Here is a 20,242-nt window from a genome sequence, read left to right on the forward strand (position 1 = left end):
CGCGGGAGGCGGAGGGCTGGGACGAAGGCACGATGATGACAACAATAACGTCTTTATCTGGCAGCCAAGCGCTGCGGGCTCTGCTGCGCACACATGGCCTGCCTGCCGGAGGGCTGGCGTTTAATAACAATTCCTTCTGCTGCGGAGGCTGCTCGGAGCCCGTGTTTAAAAACAAAACTAATTAATAATTTAAATAAGCCCTTCCCTTGCCACGGCCCCTGTTTTTTCCAGGAGCGTGAGTTTGGGATGGCGCTTTCCAGCAACACGGCTGAATCGCAAAGGGGGTGCAGAGCACGGGGGTTCGGCGTGTGTCACCAGCCAGCCCGTCCCCGGGGGGTGTCCCACCCGGGTCCCCCACTTGCCCAGAGTGACTTCCAACTGCCCCCCAGCCCTGCTGAAGGGAGCCAGCCCTGTGCTGGGGTCTCTGCTCCTGCCTGGCAGATGGCACCCTGTAAAACATGAGGCAGGGTTCATTTGCTCCCAGCTGGTGATAAGCTTTAATTTAAATCCTGATGGCACTTTAATAAAGAGAAGGGAGGGGAGCCACAGCAGTGCCGTGCAACTGAGTGGGCCACGGGCATGGGGCCACCGGGTTTTGCGTGGAGCCTCAGACAGATCCCAGGCTGGAAAAACCACTGTGCACTGAGAGGACATGGCCGAGGGACCGCTGGGGCTCCCGAGCGTCTGCTGGGGCAGGCACATTTGTGGATGCTCGGGGGGACATTTCTGCTCCAAGGAGCCCACAGGCAGCCTGGGACCTGTTGCGTATTCAAAGCTCTCAGGCACAGCCCAGGCATGAGCAAGGAACCCCAGGTGGTGGGGGGCACAGCAGCCATGGGGATCTCCCTCCTACAGGCACCCCTGTCCCAAGCATCCCTGGGATGTGGGGTTCAGGGGGCAAGGGGTCCTTTCCCTCCCCGTGAGGAGTCCTCTCTCCAGCCTAAGCCCATCTGCAGTGAGGGCCAGGAAACTTGAGCTGGTTTGGCTCATTGAAAACCCTGTCCAAACCCTACTGGAGGCTGGCAGCCATCCAGGAGGGTCCGATCCTGCACTCCCACACTCGGCTGACGGTGGCTACCAACAGCAAGTTCTAACAGCCAAAATCAGACCGTCCCCCAAAGTTCCCACCCGCTGGGCTCCCCCACTTTGCCCTGGGCTCCCTGCAAACCTTAAATATATTTGTTCCCAACACGGTGCCCTTCCCCTTACTCCAAAAACGGAGTATTGCTGGTGAGTGCTGCCTGCTGACCGCCGGGAGTAGGATGGTCCGAGGGCACAGCCCTGGCCTTGCAGCAAGCTGGGGCACACGGATGCCTAAAAACCAGCAGGTAGCTCAAGTGCAAGCCAGGAAAAAGAATGGAGAGAAACCACATAGGTATTTCACATTGTTTAAACAAAGGGTTGAGATGGAGACATGTGTTTGCCAGCTGGAGAAGGATCAGAATCAATAGGGAAAGAGTATGCTGTTTGGAGATTCACGCCAATTGCTTTAAAAACTAGTCAAAAGTGCCTAAATCCATGGGGACATGTTTCATGGGTTTTTTTCCTGCTAACTAACAGATACTCAGCTGGGCACTGAAAGGGGGAAACTGAGGCACCAAATGGGGCAATTGCTTGCACAAAAGCCTCCCTGCAATGTCAGCATGTAAAGCTTTCATATCCTAGACCTTATCCACCATGCTGTCTGACCTGCGAAGCTGCTAACACAGCTCCTGTTGCTGGGAAGCATGAAAACCTTCAGCAAATCTGGTGAGTATAAATTTTGCTCTCAGCCAAGGGACTTTGTTTGTTGAATTTTCTTTCTGCAGGAATTTCTTTCAGTGTCCAAGTTTCAAATCCACCATCAAAGACGTCCTTTTAAATTTTTAAGACGCAACAGGCTGCAGCCTTGAATGTGGCTCTGGGCACCCCGTGCTCGGTTTATTCTACGTCTGGAGCAAAATCTGGCCCCGCTCTTCCAGGCAAAAGGGATGACAGAGGGTGGTCATGGAGCAAACCTGCTCTCATGGCTCTTGTTGTCTTGGGGAGATCCCAGTTTCAGTGCCCTTGCTGCGGACTAGCAGCATCCCGGTCATCTGTGGTCCCCTGATGCTGCGTCCCTTCAGTTTATCCCCTTTCCCGGCCACGGCCTGTTTGTTCTGCAGAGGTTTGTAACAGAAATACCGCTTTGGTCTGGCGGAGGAAGGAGAGGAAATGTTTGAGCATGAAAGCACCAGGAGACAGAGCCAGGGCTGCGAGAACGGCCTGTCTCGACCAAGGGCAACAAGAGGGACAGCCATCGAGCGAGTAAACATGGAGGAATGTGGTCCCCAGCGAGGCCGGAGCCTGCATCCCACCAGCCCATCAGGCACAGTGAGCTTTCGGCACCCAGCCATGCCCCACTCACTCCGGAGTCGACTACAGCTGCGCAGATGCCCCAGGGGAGAAAACACCAACAAGGGGCAGCAGAAGGTTTAAGGAGGGGGAATTGAGCAAAAAAAAAACCATTATAGCTGGTGACTTCGTTGTTTCCCGCTGGGAAACGGTAGACACAGAAAAGCACCTCCATCCCTCATCCTCCCTGTCCTCGCCATCCATCCCAGCCAGACCCCTCATGCACCGCATCACGGTGCTCATGCGTGCATGTGGCTCGTATCAGGTGCAGTTAAAATAAGCATCCCCTGGCAGAAGATCGAACCCTGAACCTCCTCACGTTGATTTCCAACAGCGCAGCCTCCCTGGCTGTTTGCAGCTCAGGCTACTGCAGCGTCTTCGTTTCCCCCTGGCCGGGGACACCACGGAGGGGACAGCCCTGGGGGACATCGCAGCATGCCAAGAGCTGGCAGCCCCAGCCCCAGGGGTTTCAAGAAGGGGAATTTTGCAGAGCAAAGCACTGTGGGAGGCTTCTCAAACAGAACGAGCTAAGGGCTGTCCTCAGACCAGCTTGCCTTCCCCACACCACAGCCTGGGCTCCTCAGGAATAGCAGCTTAAAATGTTTATTTGGCCAGAGGGAGATGCTTATTCTTTGTTATCCCAGCATCAGCCACCCCGTCCCAAGCCGCGCCTCTGCTGTGCTTGGTGCTGTACAAACACAGATGATTTACAGCACAGTGGTTCTTTCTGACGGCCAGATCTTAAAACTCCCTTTGGAGAGCTAAAAAATTTAATTTCAGAAATGTGGCGGCGGTGGGGGGGAGAAGCAGGAGGAAACCTGAGCTGCCCCTGCGGCCGCTTGGTCAGAGCAGCGTGTGCTCTACGCAAAACGTCAAATCTCGAGCATTTGGCAGCAAAGCCTCGCAAGCCAGCCATGGTATCCATCGTCAGCCACTGGTGTTGTGGGAAGGGGCCACTGAGCAGGGACAAGGAGACCCCAGATGTCCCCCAGAACGATGGCTGGCGGTTTCGGATGGACCCATTTGTCTGGGACCGTGGTGGGAAGGTACTGCGCTCCACCTGGGCTCTGCATGCCACCCACACCGCAGGGTGCTGCCACTGGTGTTGGGTGGCTACCAGCTTGGAAAATTAAACTCAGCTTCCCCCAAACCTCACCGGGAGCTGGGGACAGGAGCCTGCCTGTCCCAGCCCGGGGTTGCAGCCCCTCCGCCCCGGAGGGAGCACACAGCTGATATAGGAGAGGTCAAAGGTTAGAAAGGCAAAGCTGAACAAAAGCATCAGTAATTAAAACTAAACTGGGAGCTTGGTGAATTTAGGATCTTTGTTGAAAATGCACAACTAGGACTTTGCCTGATACATAAGGCCGGAAAAGATAAGAACTTTTATCCTTGCTTCTGTCCTTGTAGATAATTTAGCTTGAAGTACCATACGGGTAGCATCACTAATGTAAACATGGGAAGCACTAACAAGCCTTCCTTATGATAAGATTGTAGTAACGAGCACTCCTTGGGATAAGTTGTTCCAAATTATATGAAGGACCATACTGCGCAGAATCCGTCAAGAGGGGTCAAGCAGCGGACAAGTGAGGAAAACTATGGAAGACCACCAGAGGACTCCTGAAGACCACCATAGACCCTGAGTACGCCTTCACAAAGGACATTTACATATGCTAATAATTTCCCAGAAAATTAATGAATATGTATAACAATTCTCGGAAATCTAATGAATATGCATACAGAACTTGTATATAAACTATATGACTAGACCTGGCGGGTGTGCACGATGGGTGGAGCGATCCCCCGTGTACCCAGTGCTGCAATAAAGAATGCCTGCTTTCTAAAACTCCAAAATCGAGTCTTGGAGAGTTTCTGAACTGCCGATTTACAGTATCAGTTTTGGCGACCCAGATGGGACCCTACTCCTGAACCTCAGCGGATCCTGGGATCACAGGGACCTCAGCCGGCACCGGGGGTTTCTTGAGGGGACCTCAATCCCTGGACCGAAGAGCTCGGAGTAAGAACCCTGGTTTGTGAGTATAAGGCATTCTTTCGGATTATGTTTGGTTTGTAATACCCACCCGTCAGTCGCAGGCTTAGACCGCGCTGGTTTGGAATATAAGGAAAGTACCCTATGAGCAAGGGATAAGTCTCCCCTTTGAAAGAAAAGAATGATAAGTCTCCTTCCAGAGGGATATGTTTCCCATTTGAAATGTTGAGTGAATGGATGTGGCCACTGTAATAATTTTTAAGTTTGTGTGTTTGTTTGATCGTCCTATTTATTCTGTGTAGTTGTTGTAAGAATTTTAGTATTCCTTGTATATAAATTTTGTCTCACCTGTTAATTGTTTATTGAAATGGGTGCAGCAAATTCTACCGGAGGTGTATTAAAGAAATCTCCTTTGGGATGTGTTTTACAACATTGGAAACAAATCGCTGGACCCCCAGGGGGGTCAGCCAAGAAAACAGAATTGATAAAATATTGTAATCAATGGTGGCCTCTCTATAAGCTGGATAGTGGTGAAAAATGGCCAATGAATGGTGCTTTGAATTATAATACATTGTTACAGTTAATGTTGTTTTTGAGGAGAGAGAATAAGTGGGATGAAGTAATGTATGCAAATATGTTTTTTGAGTTAAGACGGCATCCAGAGTGGCAAAAGAAGTGTGGAATTAACGTAGCCCCTTCTGACCCTTTGGTTTTAGCATTAGAAAAGGATAAGAAGGAGGAGAATAAAGGAAAAGCTTTAAAAAGATGCTGTTCTGCATGTAGTATTGGACAGAGGTGTTTGAAGTTAACTCAGGAGGAAGTTGAGGAGGATTTAGAAATGCTGGTAGCACCTGGCCTGAGAGCCCCGAGGCAGGGATTTCAGTTCTGTAAGAAGGAATCTGAGGATGAGAGTGATGAAAATACTGATGAAGCTGCCAGTCACACTCCGGTAGCTGAATGGACTCGGAGTAGGCGGGGTGTTGCCTTGCAAGCCCCATTACGGCAGGCTGTTGGGAATGATGGACTGGTTGTGGTAAAAGTTCCGTTTTCAATTTCAGATTTGAATAACTGGAAAGCTGCTGCAGGAAATTATCAGGATGATGCAGAAAAGGTAGCGAATGCCTTTGAATTGATGGTTAAAATCCAAAATCCAGATTGGCAGGATGTTGACGCTATTTTACAGATGTTGTTTGATAGTACGGAAAAAGACATGGTTCGTAGGGCTGTGAGAACTCAGATTCAGGCACAGTTAGCCTCAGGGATGTTGCAAGGACAAGTAGAGAATCATTTCCCTTCCACCGATCCTGGGTGGGATCCTAATGGTCCTAAGGATAGACAGATGCTAGCACGATATCAGAAGTGGGTGTTGTTTAGAATACAAAATGCAATGCTGAAAGCTATAAACTGGTCTAAATTGTATGAGATTAAGCAGGACAGGAAAGAGTCGCCAACTGATTTTTTTGAATAAACTAAGGGATGCAGCTCGGAAATATACTACTCTAGATACTGAATCAGAAGAAGGAAAAAGTCAGTTGGCAACTTTCTTTGTTGAACAATCATCTGATGATATTCAGAAGAAGTTACAAACGTTGCGAGGAGCAGAGGCTAGAGATATCGGAAAGATGTTGGACATTGCTTGGATAGTGTATAGGAATAGGGATCACCAGAAGGAATGCGAGATTAACGGCTGCGCTCGAGAGTATGCAAGTGTCTCGGAGGGGACTAAGGGGGGGATCAAGAGGTGGTTTTAGAGGAAGAGGCCGATGACGAAGTGTACCAAACCCGACTGTGGGACAGAATCAGTGTGCATATTGTAAGAAGGAGGGTCACTGGAAAAAGGAATGCCCTTCCTTGCTGGAATTGAAAGGAGCGGGTCACCTGTGCTAGCAATAGAGGATGAGGATTGAAGGGGACCGGAGGACTCTTCCCCAGCAGAGCCTCTGGTTATAATTAAGCTGGGGAATGAGGAGGTGGAGTGTTTGCTATATACGGGGCAACATATTCGGTTTTAAATACAATGCAACCTGAATTAGGGACCGACTTGGTAAGAGTTATTGGTGCGACAGGAATCTCTGAGCGGAGGCCATTTTTTAAACCTTTAAAGTTCAAAATTGGAAAACAATGGGTTACACGCCAATTTCTTTATTTACCAGGTGCACCAAAACCATTGATAGGCCGAGATTTGTTAGAAAAACTTGAAGCAGAAATAAAATTTTAGGAAGGGAAAGTAGAAGTACTGATACCAGAATCTAAATATGTCCAAGCATCAGTATTTTTGTTACAGGAAGATAAACCAGTGAGTGGAGAAATACCTACAGAAGTGGAGGAGGCAGTAATTGCCTTTGTCTGGGCTGGAGAAGTACCTGGAAGATCGAAAAGAGCTGAACCTGTAAGAATAGATTTAAAGTCAGAATCGGCACTGGTAAGGTTGAAACAGTATCCTATGAAAAGTGAAGCTAAATTAGGATTATTACCATTGATACAAAAATTTTTAAAACATGAATAGTTAAAGGAGTGTGAGTCTAAGTATAACACCCCAATTCTGCCAGTGAAAAAGGCAAATGGAAAAATGTACAGATTAGTTTACAATTTAAGGTCTATCAATCAAATAGTGCAGGTTATATACCCTGTGGTTGCGCAGATCCATATACCTTACTGACAAGCCTGATGGAAAAGCAGGGTTGGTTCACAGTATTGGATTTGAAAGATGCTCCTTTCTGCATCCCGCTTGCATTTGAAAGTCAGGAGATATTTGCTTTTGAGTGGGATAATCCAGAGATGGGAAGGAAAACTCAGTATACCTGGACTGTACTGCCACAGGGGGTTAAAAATAGCCCCACTATTTTTGGAAATCAGCTTGCTGAAGAACTCAAAATTTGGTGAACTGAAAACAGAGAGGGTGTTATGTTACAATATGTAGATGATATTCTATTGGCAGGAGAAACTCATGAAGAATGTTTGAAATTAACTATAAGTCTTTTGAACTTTCTCGGAATGAGCGGTTATCGAGCATTGAAGGAGAAGGCCCAGATAGCTCAAGAAACCGTGATGTACCTGTGCTTGGAAGTCTTTAAGGACACCGACAACTATCCGCGGAAAGGAAAGAAGTTATTTGTCGACTTCCAGAGCCAAGCACGCTTCGAGAGCTGCGAGCCTTCTTAAGAATGACAGGATGGTGGATTGATGAGTATGGGCTATTGGTGAAAACGTTATATGAGATACTGAAAACCTCCTCAAATAATTGTTTAAAACAGACTGAGGAAGGAAGAGCTGCTTTCAAAAATCTTAAACAAGCATTACTGAAAGCACCCACGCTTGCATTACCTAATTTGGTGAAACCTTTCGAGTTATTTGTCCGCGAACGAAGAGGAATAGCATTGGGAGTACTTACCCAATTTCTTGGACCTTTGCGTCGAGCAGTAGCATATTCCTCTAAGCAATTAGATATCGTAAGTCAAGGATGGCCTGGTTGCCTCAAAGCTGTGGCAGCTACTGTGATATTAATACAGGAAACTCGTAAGTTTACCCTGGGTCAGAAGATCACTGTATATGTACCACATATAGTAATCACAGTATTAGAACAGAAAGAGAGACATTGGTTAGCTCCAAACCGAATGATAAAATATTGATTCTGCTAGAGCAAGATGATACACAGCTTATGACAACAACGGTTGTGAATCCTGCTACTTTCCTAGTGACGGAGCAGGTGGAAGAGAATCTGGAACATGATTGTTTACAAACCGCAGAGGAAGCGTATGCCAGTAGGTCAGGCTTAAAAGACACTCCCCTTGAAAATCCAGACTTAGAATTATATACTGATGGGAGTAGTTTTGTTCAAAATGGAAAGCGAACGTGTGGATATGCAGTAACAACAATATCTGAAGTGATGGAAGCACAAGGTCTATCATCAAAAGTATCCTTACAAAAAGCTGAATTAATTGCTCTCACTAGAGCTTTGGACTTGAGTAAAGGGAAACGTGTAAATATATGGACTGACTCAAGATATGTATTTGGAGTGATACATGCCCATGGGGATATATGGAAGGAGAGAGGCCTATTGACCACACAAGGAACAACAATAAAGCATAAAGAAGAGATCTTGAAACTTTTAAAAAGTGTCCAAGCTCCTGCTGAAGTAGCTGTAATGTATTGCAAAGCTTACCAGTCTGGATCAACCACTCAAAATCAGGGAAATAAACTAGCTAATTGGGCTGCAAAAAGGGCTGCAGAAAAAGGCACACAAGTGGAAACTTTTGTCATAACTCCAGAACGGAAAATAGCGTTGCCAGATAAACCCCTATATGATAAACAAGACTTGAAATTAATTGAGACCTTAAAAGCAGAAAAACGAGAAGATGGATGGGCGGTCACACCATTGGGTCTACTGGTAGTTCCCTACTCCCTCACGAATGAATTAGTGAGAAAAAAACATTACTCTGTTCATTGGGGGAGTGAGAATTTGTTAAAACATTTACAGAAGTCGATTATTAGTAGGAATATGGTAGAAAGTGTACAATCTGTAACTGAAAGATGTGAAGTGTGCTGTAAAAATAATCCAAAAACACAGAATAGAATTCATTTCAGGAAAATAACTGAGGGAAGAGCACCTGGTGAGTATTGGCAAACTGACTTTACTAAATTACCCAGGACAAGAGGATTGAAATATTTATTAGTCTTTGTAGACACATATACCGGGTGGCCTGAAGTCTTTCCATGTCACACCAATAAAGCTCGAGAAGTTGTAAAAATTTTATTAAAAGATAATTCCTAGATTCAGAATACCTTTTGGGATGTCATGGGATCAGGGTCCTCATTCCATAGCAAAAATAATTATGGAATTGGCTAAAATGTTAAATATTACTTGGGACCTACATACACCTTATAGACCTCAAGCTAGTGGGAAAGTTGAGAGAATGAATTATACTCTCAAAACACAAATGAGTAAACTGTGTCAGGAAACTTCAATGGATTGGACACAAGTTTTACCCTTAGCTTTGTTAAGAATTAGAATACCACCTAGGGGCAGACAACGTTTGAGCCCCTATGAATTGTTATATGGAAGGCCATATCAGCCTCTGGACTACCAGAGGAGATGAGAATACAAGGAGAAAGTGATGTCGCCAATTATTTAATTGCTTTGGGAAAAACTCTGCAAGAATTAGATATGTATGTGGTGTTGAATAAATCTCTGAATCTTGATTCACCAGCTCATCCATTTCAACCTGGAGATTGGGTTTATCTCAAGTCCTGGACATTGGAACCTTTACAGGAGAAGTGGAAAGGACTCTATCAAATTTTATTGACTACATACACCGCAGTAAAATTGAATGGAAAAGGACCTTGGATCCATTATTCAAGAATTAAGAAAGCAAGTCCTGAATGGAAAGTGGAACAGAAAGCTCCACTGAAATTGAAATTAACCAAAGGTGTCTGATCCACAGTTGACGCTTGTTGTGTAAAGACAAATGTGGAAATTATATTTCCTTGTTTATCTAAGTCAGATGATTAAAGGAAATGCTATTGCTGACCACCCCACAGGATTTCACAGCTTTGTTAGATGGTTCCTACCTTGGTTAGGGGTAAGTGAATTGGAGAAAACTTTAGTGAACTTTTCGGCAGTCATTGAGTGGACGCTATCCAAGCCTTCCAAGTTGAAGTTTCCAGTCTATCTAAAATGGTTCTCCAAAACTGAATGGCACTGGATATGCTCCTAGCCTCTCAAGGAGGGGTATGCACAGCCATAAACACCAGCTGTTGTGTTTACATAGATCAAACAGGGAGGATTACTACTGATTTGGAGGAAATATGGAAACAAACCCAACAAATTCATAGAGTAGCCATGGATGACACATCCTGGGGATTTGAAGAAATCTGGGATAAAGTAACTTCATGGTTACCAGGACTAAAATGGCTAAAACAAGTGTTTGTTATAATAACACTTATTATCATTGTCAGTATTGCTGCGTGCGTATTATTGTATTGTTGTAAATGCATTACCAATCAAGTATTCTGAGAAAAAGATTGCTGAATAAAATATTCACCAATTTTAAAGGAAAAGGGTGGATTGATATAGTAAAGGTCGAAGGTTAGAAAGGCAAAGCTGAGCAGAAGCATCAGTAATTAAAACTAAACTGGGAGCTTGGTGAATTTAGGATCTTTGTTGAAAATGCACAACTAGGACTTTGCCTGATACATAAGGCCGGAAAAGATAAGAACTTTTATCCTTGCTTCTGTCCTTGTAGATAATTTAGCTTGAAGTACCATACGGGTAGCATCACTAATGTAAACATGGGAAGCACTAACAAGCCTTCCTTATGATAAGATTGTAGTAACGAGCACTCCTTGGGATAAGTTGTTCCAAAATATATGAAGGACCATACTGCGCAGAATCCGTCAAGAGGGGTCAAGCAGCGGACAAGTGAGGAAAACTATGGAAGACCACCAGAGGACTCCTGAAGACCACCATAGACCCTGAGTACGCCTTCACAAAGGACATTTACATATGCTAATAATTTCCCAGAAAATTAATGAATATGTATAACAATTCTCGGAAATCTAATGAATATGCATACAGAACTTGTATATAAACTATATGACTAGACCTGGCGGGTGTGCACGATGGGTGGAGCGATCCCCCGTGTACCCAGTGCTGCAATAAAGAATGCCTGCTTTCTAAAACTCCAAAATCGAGTCAAGAAACAAGAGTTTCTGAACTGCCGATTTACGGTATCACAGCAGCCTCCACACGCAAGAGCCAGAGAGCTGGGAGAGTGTCACCATGAGCCTGGGAGAAACACTTGGCTCCAAGCAAAGCTCTGGAGAGGGGAAGTGAGCGAAGGGGAAAAGTATGTTGCTTTGTAATGCATGGATCCCGCTCTCACGTTGCTGAGATGATGCATGATGTGCTTCCTCCCCACCCCCTCCACCGGCTGCACATGGGGCAGGGGCAGAGCGTGCCTGCTCCATGCCCATGTTTCCATCTCCAGCAAACATCTGGAAACACCTGGGAAGGTGCTCCATGAGCATGGCTGCTGAGGGGACATGTGGAAGGTGCTTGAAGCCCCCCCCTTGAATGAAGCAGCCCCAGTCCAAAGCATTCCAGAGGCACAAGGACACGCAGGTTCAGCTCGGTGCTTGGCTGGGGAAGGGGTTTGTGTCACTGGTCACCCCAGCACAGGGATCCCAGCACACAGGGAGGGAGGGAGGCAAAAGGAGGAGGTGGTCTGCATCCTTTCCATGCAGATATGCTCATCCCATATACCTGTCCCTTCTTCCCAGGTGTGGCCTGGCCTCTCCATCCACCCCTGAGCATCTCCCACTACTTGAACCAGGGAGCAAAACCCCCCTGGTCCCCCGTGGACCAGGACACACCAGCACAGATGGACAGAGACAGGGCCAGGCTGGAAAGAACAAGCTGCACTCGCTCCCAAGTAAGAAATGCAGCTGAAAAGGCAGCTGACCTCTGCCCCAGCCAGGTGTTTAAAAGGAAAGAGAGAAAAAACAAGAAATAACCCCTGTTTTGAGCACAGCTGCTGCTTTGGTCATTAAACCTATGGGCAAATCTGCCCTGGAGAAGAGCCTCATGCGTCGGGTGCCCGAGCCCAGGCGCTGCGACAGCCAGGGAAGGGTTAGGGAATGGAAAACGCCTGCAAGCCGCTCACCCTCGCTGGCTCCCAGTGCAGACGCAGCAGAGGAACGTGAACCCCGCCGCAGCGCCTCAGCTTCCCACCCGCAGCCGTAAACCCCTTTCCGCTCAGGTTTTGCCAGAGACGTGACACTGCGTGAGGAGCCAGCAAACGCCACGAGCCAGCCTAAATCAGGATGGTCCCAGCGGCTCCTGCCCCGGAGCCAGGCAGAGCCAGCAGCCTGTCCTGCCCCCCATCACAGTCCGAGGTGAGGATGCGGGGAGGGGAGAAATGGGGATCCACATCCCCCATCATCCTCTGGGGAAACTGAGGCAGAGGAGAGCATCGCGCTTGCAGGGCCGCGGAGCCAGCTGTCTTTTCTGTTTAGACAACCCATAGTATTTCCAGAGTTGTGCAAAGCTTTTATTTTTATTGCTTTTCAGCCTTGGCACACAGGGGCTGATGCACACACACCCACACCCTCCAGCCCGAGCACTGGGCTGAGAGTGCTCCCATCTCAGCCCCGAGGCTCGTCTGCATCCCCAGCGCAGAGCACGCTGCCCTCACCCAAACCGCCTGCTGCCCATCCCGACGGTACCCACTCCATCAACCCCATCCTCCCAGTCCGCCCAGGAATGAGGCCAAACTGAAAGCAATGGTCTCCCCATAGGGAAGGAGCAATCTTTCCAAGAGGGGCTGAGACCCAGCAAACTCATTGCCGGGACAGCCTGGAGGAACGTCGGTCCCTGCCAAGCAAAAGGCAAAGTGGAAGGAGGGGCATGAAGCTCTCTGCTGGGACAGGGACCAGCCCAGTGATGGGGAATTGGCATCGTGGCACACAGGGACCCCATCCCTGCCGTCTGTCACAGACGGGGTGACAGCAGGGCAGGCCCTGTCCCCAGGGGTGGCCATAGCGTGGCTTCCAGCTCTGCTCACTCTGTGCCACGGCCACCGAGCCCCCCCAGCCCTCCCTGCATCCCCCCCAGCCCCTCCCTACCCCACTATTCTCGTGGCTGCTTTAAGTGCAGGGAGGGGATACAGAATTCATCAAACCTCACATTTCTCGGGGATTAAATCATCCGACTCATTTCTTGGAGAGAGAGAAGTCCAAAACCCCTTTTTTTTTTTTTTTTTTCCCCTGCAAGGCTGAGCAGCCGCTTATTAGCTCTTGGCAGCGGGGCCAAGGGCTGCTGAGCACATCAGCTCATGGCCACAGCGCCGGGGGCCGAGCATCACCGTGGGGCCCTGGGAACCGTGCCTGCGCAGGGCAACGATGCGGGAACCGGGGGGCCCCTCCTGACCCTGGGGTCCGTCCGCCCCCCCCAGGCAAAACCCAGTGACACCCAGACTGGCTTCTTGCACCACATGCCCCTGCACCCCCAGAGAAAACAGCCCCCCGTTATTCCCCAGCTGGGCAGCTCCAGGCATGGTACAGAGATGCTATGAAACGTCCTGTCTCTCTGCTCATGTAATATTAGGCCTGACATTTTAAATAAGCAAAGGCAAAGTGATTCCAAGCTCCCCAGGGAGGCTCCCAGGGCTTGCGTTTCGCCATGGAACTGTTCTTTAGGAAGCGGTTACTTGCACCCTCCCCCAGTAATGCTGCTCCGTCTCAGAGGTCATGTCCCATCTGTTCATCCCAAAGCTGCCTCCAGCATCCCGCCACCTACTTTGCAAAGGGGGAAACCGAGGCACATTCCCCGGGGAACCGATTTGGCAGCAAGAAGCAGGCCTCCTGCGCCCACCCTCCCCGAGGGTCTGCAAGAAACCCAGCAAGGCTCCAGCACATCCAGCTCTCCCAGTGCCAGCTGCTTTGCTTCAACCCTTGGAAAGCGAGGACATCCTCTCCCCGCTCCTTATTAGCTCCAGCAGTTTGACCTGTCACTGAACCAGTTCCTATCGGTGCCGGGTTTAGCAGTACATCATGCTGGGAACAAAACATTTTGGAGCTGAGTGAAGGAGCTTTCTTGGCTGGTGGTTTCCCCTTACCCCAGCACAAAGCAGCAGCAGTGCCACTGCCCCGTCCCAGCATGGCCGGGAGCGGGGGGAACCCCTGCCAGCCCCCCCGGAGCAGCTGGGGATGGGAGACCAGCTGGGGCCAGCACATCCCAGCCAGGGGCTGCAGCTAGAGCAGGGCTGGGATTGCCTTTAATGCCCCACTGTCACCCCTGTTTGTTCCAGCCACAGACCCCTTAAATCCCCAAGGGAGCAATTTACCCCCCTGGGGGTAAACAGTGCCAATCTGGGGACCCGCTTTGCGCCCACTCTGCCCTTCTCATGGCACAAGGCCAGGGCACTAAGGGTGACCCCCCCCCATCTTACCCCACGCAGGGATGGGGCTGACAACTTCCCCCAGCCAGCAGCTCCCCAGTGCTCCCCAACACGGGGAAGGGACTGCCTGCACCCCAAACCACCCCCCCCAGTCCTGCCTGCCCCCCCAAGACTGACGGAGAGGGGAAGAGCTCACGCCATACCGCTGCCCCACACACTCTCTGCGATGCTTTGCTCGCTTCTTGCTCTCTTGCAGCGCTTTGCAGATGGCCCCGCGCTGGCACCCCGAGCTCTGCAGCTGGCTGCCTGCCAGCAGCCACACTTGATTTAGCTTTTAGCGAAAGAGAGGACAGCTTTCCCCTCTCCTCCTCGCTATTCACACAGGACAAGAGGTAGCTGCAACCCCCCGGCATGTCTCCCACGGGCTCAGCCAGGCACAGCATGCATCAGACCACGCTGGCAGCAGGGATGGGGGGGTACCGTGCTGGCAAAGATTCCTTCAGCCACGACAGCACTTTTGATGATGGAAGGGTTCGTGGTGTCAGCTCAGCAGTGGGAAGAGCTGCCAGTATTGGTTAAAACAAGAACAAGGGGGTGATTCAATGAAACTCCAGATGAAGTGCAATGGAAACCATGAAAGCAAATATTTCGAGCCGAACACACAATTAGCCGGTGGGATCCATCACCACAAGATGCCGCTCAGGCCAAGGGTTTAGTAGGGTTTTAAATAAATACATAATAAAATACATGAAGGCCTGCCCACACATAGGGAGACTGGGGACATTGGGGTGGCAGGAGTCAATGAGCACAAAGACTTGGACAATCCAAAAGGCGTCGGGGATGCAGAAGAAAAGGAGTCACCAAGCTGCCATGGACATGTGCCCTGCCTTCCGTGGTGAAACCCATCTGTCACTGCTGGCTGGGCCTTGCTGTGCCCCTGGGAAGTCCCTGCGGGGGTGGAAGCAGGGGGTGCCCACCATGCAGATGCCCCTTGAGCCCTCCAGCTGCCCGGCCGCTGCAGCGGTGCCCCAAGCCGAGGGCCTCCGTCACCTCCCTCGCACTGTCTGGGCTTCGTCACCGAGCTGCTGTTTGCAATGGAAACACCTAAGTCGTGTCTAGTCCTCCCTTGGGTTTGGCCTTCATCCTTGCCTCCTCCTCCTGGTCCAGTATTTTTCCTCTCTGAAGGCAGGAGCCAGCCGGACACTTTCCTCGCGTGGCATCAGCTGCCTCGGGAGCCCAGCTGCTGCTCCCCCTGCACCCCCAGGCAGAGGGAACCCACCACCGCGGTGGGGACAAGGCACAGCCCTGGGGGTCCTGGTCCCTGGCGCTGTTCCCCCTTGGAAAAATTAGTGGGGATGCTGTGATTTAGGGCTAACGGACCTCTACGGTAAAACCAGCCCTGTACTGGCCAGCAGCCCCCACTGGAGAAGGCACGGTTGGGGAGACCCTTGTAATTACTCTTTTCTGGAAATAAATATTCTCCTCCTGTGCAAGAGTGAAACAGCATGGAGAAACTTCTACAGCAAGATAATAGTGCATTATCCTGATGGAAACACAACAGTGTCCCTTCAACCACAGAAGCTCTTACAGCGAGTCTCTTCCCCGCTCAGCTGTCCCCAGGAAAACCCCAGCCTGGGGACAGACACCTCCAAAAGCATTTCAGCCACAGCCGCCAAAAGCACTTGAGATGTCCCGAGACAGAGCCATACACCTCGGCTGGGACATCTCCTGAGCACACGGCGCGTGAGCTGCCCCGGCAGCACGGGGCAGTGGCGGTCCCCAAGGTCCCTGTGCATGCGTGATGGGGAGGCGAAACCAGAGAGCACATATGGGCTGGAGGGACCGGGGTTGATGAATGCACAGGTCTGATCTGGGGAGTAATCTCCGTGGCCCCATTATATTATTGCATATTACACCCAGTACAGATTTGCCTATATTGCTTGGCAGCGCGCAAGTAGAAAACAGGCCTCTCTCAAAACCCCAGAGATATTCAGAAACTGCTCCAAATATTACAGCTATAAATTCAGCTCATTTTTCTAACTGCTGAGAGCTGCCAGGGGCTTTGACTTAATCCATCTCTCCCTAACCCTTGTGCCAGACCCCTGCAGGCACCCGTCCCTCTGCAGCTCTTCGCCCGGGTCCTGCGTCACAGACCCTGCCTGCCAGAGCTCCCTGTCCCTACCCTGGGCAGCATCCCACCCCACCGAGCTTCCACCCATGCTTTCCCACACTCGGGCATCCTCAGTCCCCAGGGTCTGCCCTCACCCATCGCCCCTTCTGCCAAGTTGCCCCCCCCCCCAGACCCATGGCCACGTTTGTGGTGGTGTTGGGGCTACTCGGACACACTCAGGCTGCAGTGGCTGGTCCCCAACTCTTTCTGCCTCCCTTGTTCTCACCATGAAACCAAAAACCATCTGCTCTGCCCAGCATCCTTTCTCCTTTGCAAGCAAGTGCTCCATTTTCTCATCTCAGCCTCTTTCAAGGAATAAAGATCCCATGGGAAACGGGTCTCTTCCCCCCCGAGGAAACATCTGGGGGGAGGTTTCCCCTTTCCCTTCAAACAGCCCCTTCCCTGAGCCAGGTTATTTCATTCTCACACTTGGCCATGCCCAAGCACCTGGGGTGCCCAGCCAGGAACAGGGGGCGAATCCAGCCCTCTCCCCTCCCCTGCAGTAGGATGCACGGTGCTTGCAGGGAAGAGTTAACTCTTCCTCGTGGGCACCGCACATGGGTCAGCTGTTGAGCCGGGAAGCATCGGTGGCAGCATCAGATTTCCAAAACCATTCCAGGAGCAGTCCTCCAAGGGCTGTATCCTCATACCCCTCTCCCCATAAATGCTTTCCTTCCACCCTGGGGAAGAGCAGGGCTGTAATTAACCCGGGATCATCCCCAAGCTTGGTAGAGCTGGGAATCATCCAGAACATGGACTCATCACCCAGCCCTTCTCCTGGTTTCGTCTGGCCACTCATCACCCAAATATTTGAGGCTTGGTTGTGCAAAGAGCTCATTGTACAAAGGGATGGAGCAGAAATCTGTTCAGTTGCTCATGAGGGGGGTGGGCACCTAATTTCACCCTGGGCTCAGCATCTCCCATGTAGGAGCAGCACCAGGAGTGTTGCCTTCGGGTCTGGGATGCTGGCACTCACCGCTCGCATTTTGGGGGCACGAGCTGGCAGCGCTCCAGCAGCCAAGGGGGAAAGTGGGAAGAGGTGCTGGGTAACATCCCTTGGTTCCCTTCCTTCAGCCCCAGCCTTTCCCTTGAAACAGGGCAGCAGCTGCAGGGGGACAGAGGTTGGCCGAGCACCCAAAGACCCCCCCAGCTCTCAGCATGCATCGCCCCGGGGAGCCGAGTGCTGTGAAAACTATCAAGTGCAGGTGAAATCGCATCCCTAAAAACAGTCTCGATTTCCCATTAAGGGCTTTACTGAAGGTAAAAATAGGAGTGAAATATTTTGATTGTATTGAAAAAAAAAATAATGTTTCTTTTAACTCCAAGGAAGATTTTTCCAACAGTTCTGTTTTACGGGAAATGTCTTATTTTTGTTTTTGTATTATTCTGGAGTGGAAAAAAAGCAGAATATGGGGCCTTTCCAGTGAAACTGAAACTCCCAGTCCTGTCCAGCTCCAGTCGCCTCTCTCACTCTCTTCTTTTAAAGAGAGATCAACCAAGGCCCAGAAATGGAAAATGCAATGCACCAGAAGAGGCTGCTCTGATGAGGTTTCTGCCTCTCCTGGCAGCACAGGAAATCTCATAATGAAAGTTGTCTTGGCAAAAATCCCAGCTTGGTTTAAACAAACTCCAGAGGCCCCGATAGTCAGGATTATCAATCACAGCCCAGGTTGGGCTCCAGGTTTGTTTTGCTGGTGATGGTTTTGCTCCAAGTCTGTTTCTGCGTGGAGTCGGTCCAGTCATTGCACAAGCTTCAAGATAAACTCTTCATAAACCACGATGAAAATTGGAAGCAAAGGAAATGAAGGGAAACAGCAAATAAATCAAGTTCCTCCTGTATTTTCCACCTAGCCGAGCTCCATCCCTTATCATCCCGTCTCTCCCCACTTGCTCCCAGCCCTTTCCAGCCCTTCCCTGGCACAGCTCCATGGGCACAGCCTCTATATTGCCTCCTGCAGCTCTTTTCCCTCCTTTGCTGGAATTTCTTTCTCCTCTTTCCTTTCCTGTTTTTCCAGGTGATCTGGGGTGAGAGGGAGCAGAAAGTTTCCTATGCTGGTGTCCCTCCAGACCTGCCCTTCCTACTCTCAGAACAGGGGTGATGAGCTCTGATGCCCATCAGCATCTCGGGCTTTTTCTTCGTTTTTTTCAGGCCAGGTTCAATGAGGGGAGAAGCAGTGCAGACACTCTCCAACCAAGTAGCTCCACTCAGCAGCAACCTGGTTCCAATTATTCCTCCAGACGGGTGTAAGGGAACAAAAGCCCCAAGCCTGGGAGAGTTTAACCCCTTTGAGGAGGGAGAGCCAGGGAGGAAGGGGCTGTCTGGAGGCTGCACCCAAGCCCTCCATCCCCAGCGGCACCAGGGTTGTGGAAGGTGAAGCTGGGGCTAGGCTAGAACAGGGGGCTTTCTGGAGCTTTGCATGGAGAATCTGGGAAGGCACATCCCCCCCCCCCACAGCCTCTTGGTCACCCCCTGGACCCAGCCAGCTCCAGGTAGTTCCCAAGGCTCTGGGGAGGGAGGAGAAGGGGCAAACGAGGCGCATTTGCAGGATTTGGGAGCCAGCACTGCAGGCGGCTGGAAGGGATGGACCTCTTCCCTCCACCTCCATCCTCATCCCTCCACCTCTTCAGTCCTGGGGTCCCCATGCAAACCCACCATGCCCCCCAAAGCCCAGGGGGGCACCTGGAGCCTTCCTTGCCTTGAAGAGGATGGGGGACGCCTGGCAGGCTCCTGCCACATTCCCGCACGAGCGAGGAGCCGGAGCAGCCGCCTCCTTGCATCCCGCCAGCAGTCTGCCAGCACAGCCTGAGATCCAGGGGTTAAATCCCCAGGCTGGTGAGTCAGAAAGTCTTTGATGCAGCCAGAAGAAGCTGAGTAATTTGTGTATCTGCAGAGGTCACATTGCCTCCTCTCTTTTTATGTCTGTTACTCATGGTGCTCCTTCCCACTCTCCCTCTGCAGCCTGGACTAGACTCTTCTCTCTCTCAAACTCACCAGCTCTTTTTACTACTGTTGCTATTAATTATTGGTATTAGAAGAGCCCCTGGCAGCAGCTGCCCATCCCACTTGGTGCCGGTCCCCATTGAAGGCAGAGCAGTGGTCGGTGCTAGAGCCTTCGCCTTTGGTGTTCGCCCCGCTCCTTTCATCTCCCTCGCTCCTCCTGGGATATCCACCGCTCTCTGCTCTGTGGTTGCAGCTCGGGCCCGAATGGCAGCATTTCTATAGGAGAAACCCTGCCGCCAGCTCTGGATCTTACTTTCCACAAAGTTACTTAACCCCTGAGCTGCAAGCCTCGCAAAGCAGAGAGGCACAGCCTTTTACATCTCTAGTTTCAAGCCCATCGCCTTGGCTGGGCATCAGCACATGCCTGGGGCTCTCCTGCACTCCCACAAACCAAGTGACAAACAACAACCATGGCAATTAACCACGGCAAAATTGGGAACGAGCTATAGTTAACAAGGCACACCTTAAAGCACTGCATCTCCCAAGTAACAGTTTTGATAATCCCAGGTTGCTACAAAGCACCAGGGCAGCCAGAAAGACTTCCCTGCATTTAATCAAATCACTTCATTAGGTTGTTTAATAAGCAAGGGAGCTCTGGGAACACCGGGGTTTCACTGCTCTCAAACAGCGTTTGGAGAAGGAATTTATGGTAGAACTATTAAGGCCCAATCAATCTGCCTTTAATCCTCCCGCAGCCTCCACACCGCATAAAGCTTCCCCACTCCCACTGCCCTGGGTGACATTCAGGCTGCCCCACGTGAGGGGATGCTTTCCCAGGAGCTGCCTAAAGGGATGGAGGTCGTCCAGGCACCACA

At 50.4% G+C, this 20,242-nt stretch overlaps 2 long non-coding RNA genes across 2 annotated transcripts; one reads left to right on the forward strand and one right to left on the reverse strand.

Moving 5' to 3' along the window:
* The first annotated feature begins 6 nt into the window (after positions 1-6).
* LOC138682086 (uncharacterized) lies at positions 7-4,224 on the forward strand. The gene is made up of 2 exons (XR_011322303.1): positions 7-1,749; positions 2,145-4,224. It is a non-coding gene; the product is annotated as an uncharacterized lncRNA (long non-coding RNA).
* A 13,426-nt stretch (positions 4,225-17,650) lies between these two features.
* On the reverse strand, positions 17,651-19,372 carry LOC138681986 (uncharacterized). The gene is made up of 2 exons (XR_011322218.1): positions 19,107-19,372; positions 17,651-18,191 (listed from the first exon to the last, which is right to left on the reverse strand). It is a non-coding gene; the product is annotated as an uncharacterized lncRNA (long non-coding RNA).
* Positions 19,373-20,242: the final 870 nt, after the last annotated feature.

The sequence above is a fragment of the Haliaeetus albicilla genome, chromosome 26, assembly GCF_947461875.1.
Source record: "Haliaeetus albicilla chromosome 26, bHalAlb1.1, whole genome shotgun sequence".
NCBI classification, from domain to species: Eukaryota; Metazoa; Chordata; class Aves; order Accipitriformes; family Accipitridae; genus Haliaeetus; species Haliaeetus albicilla.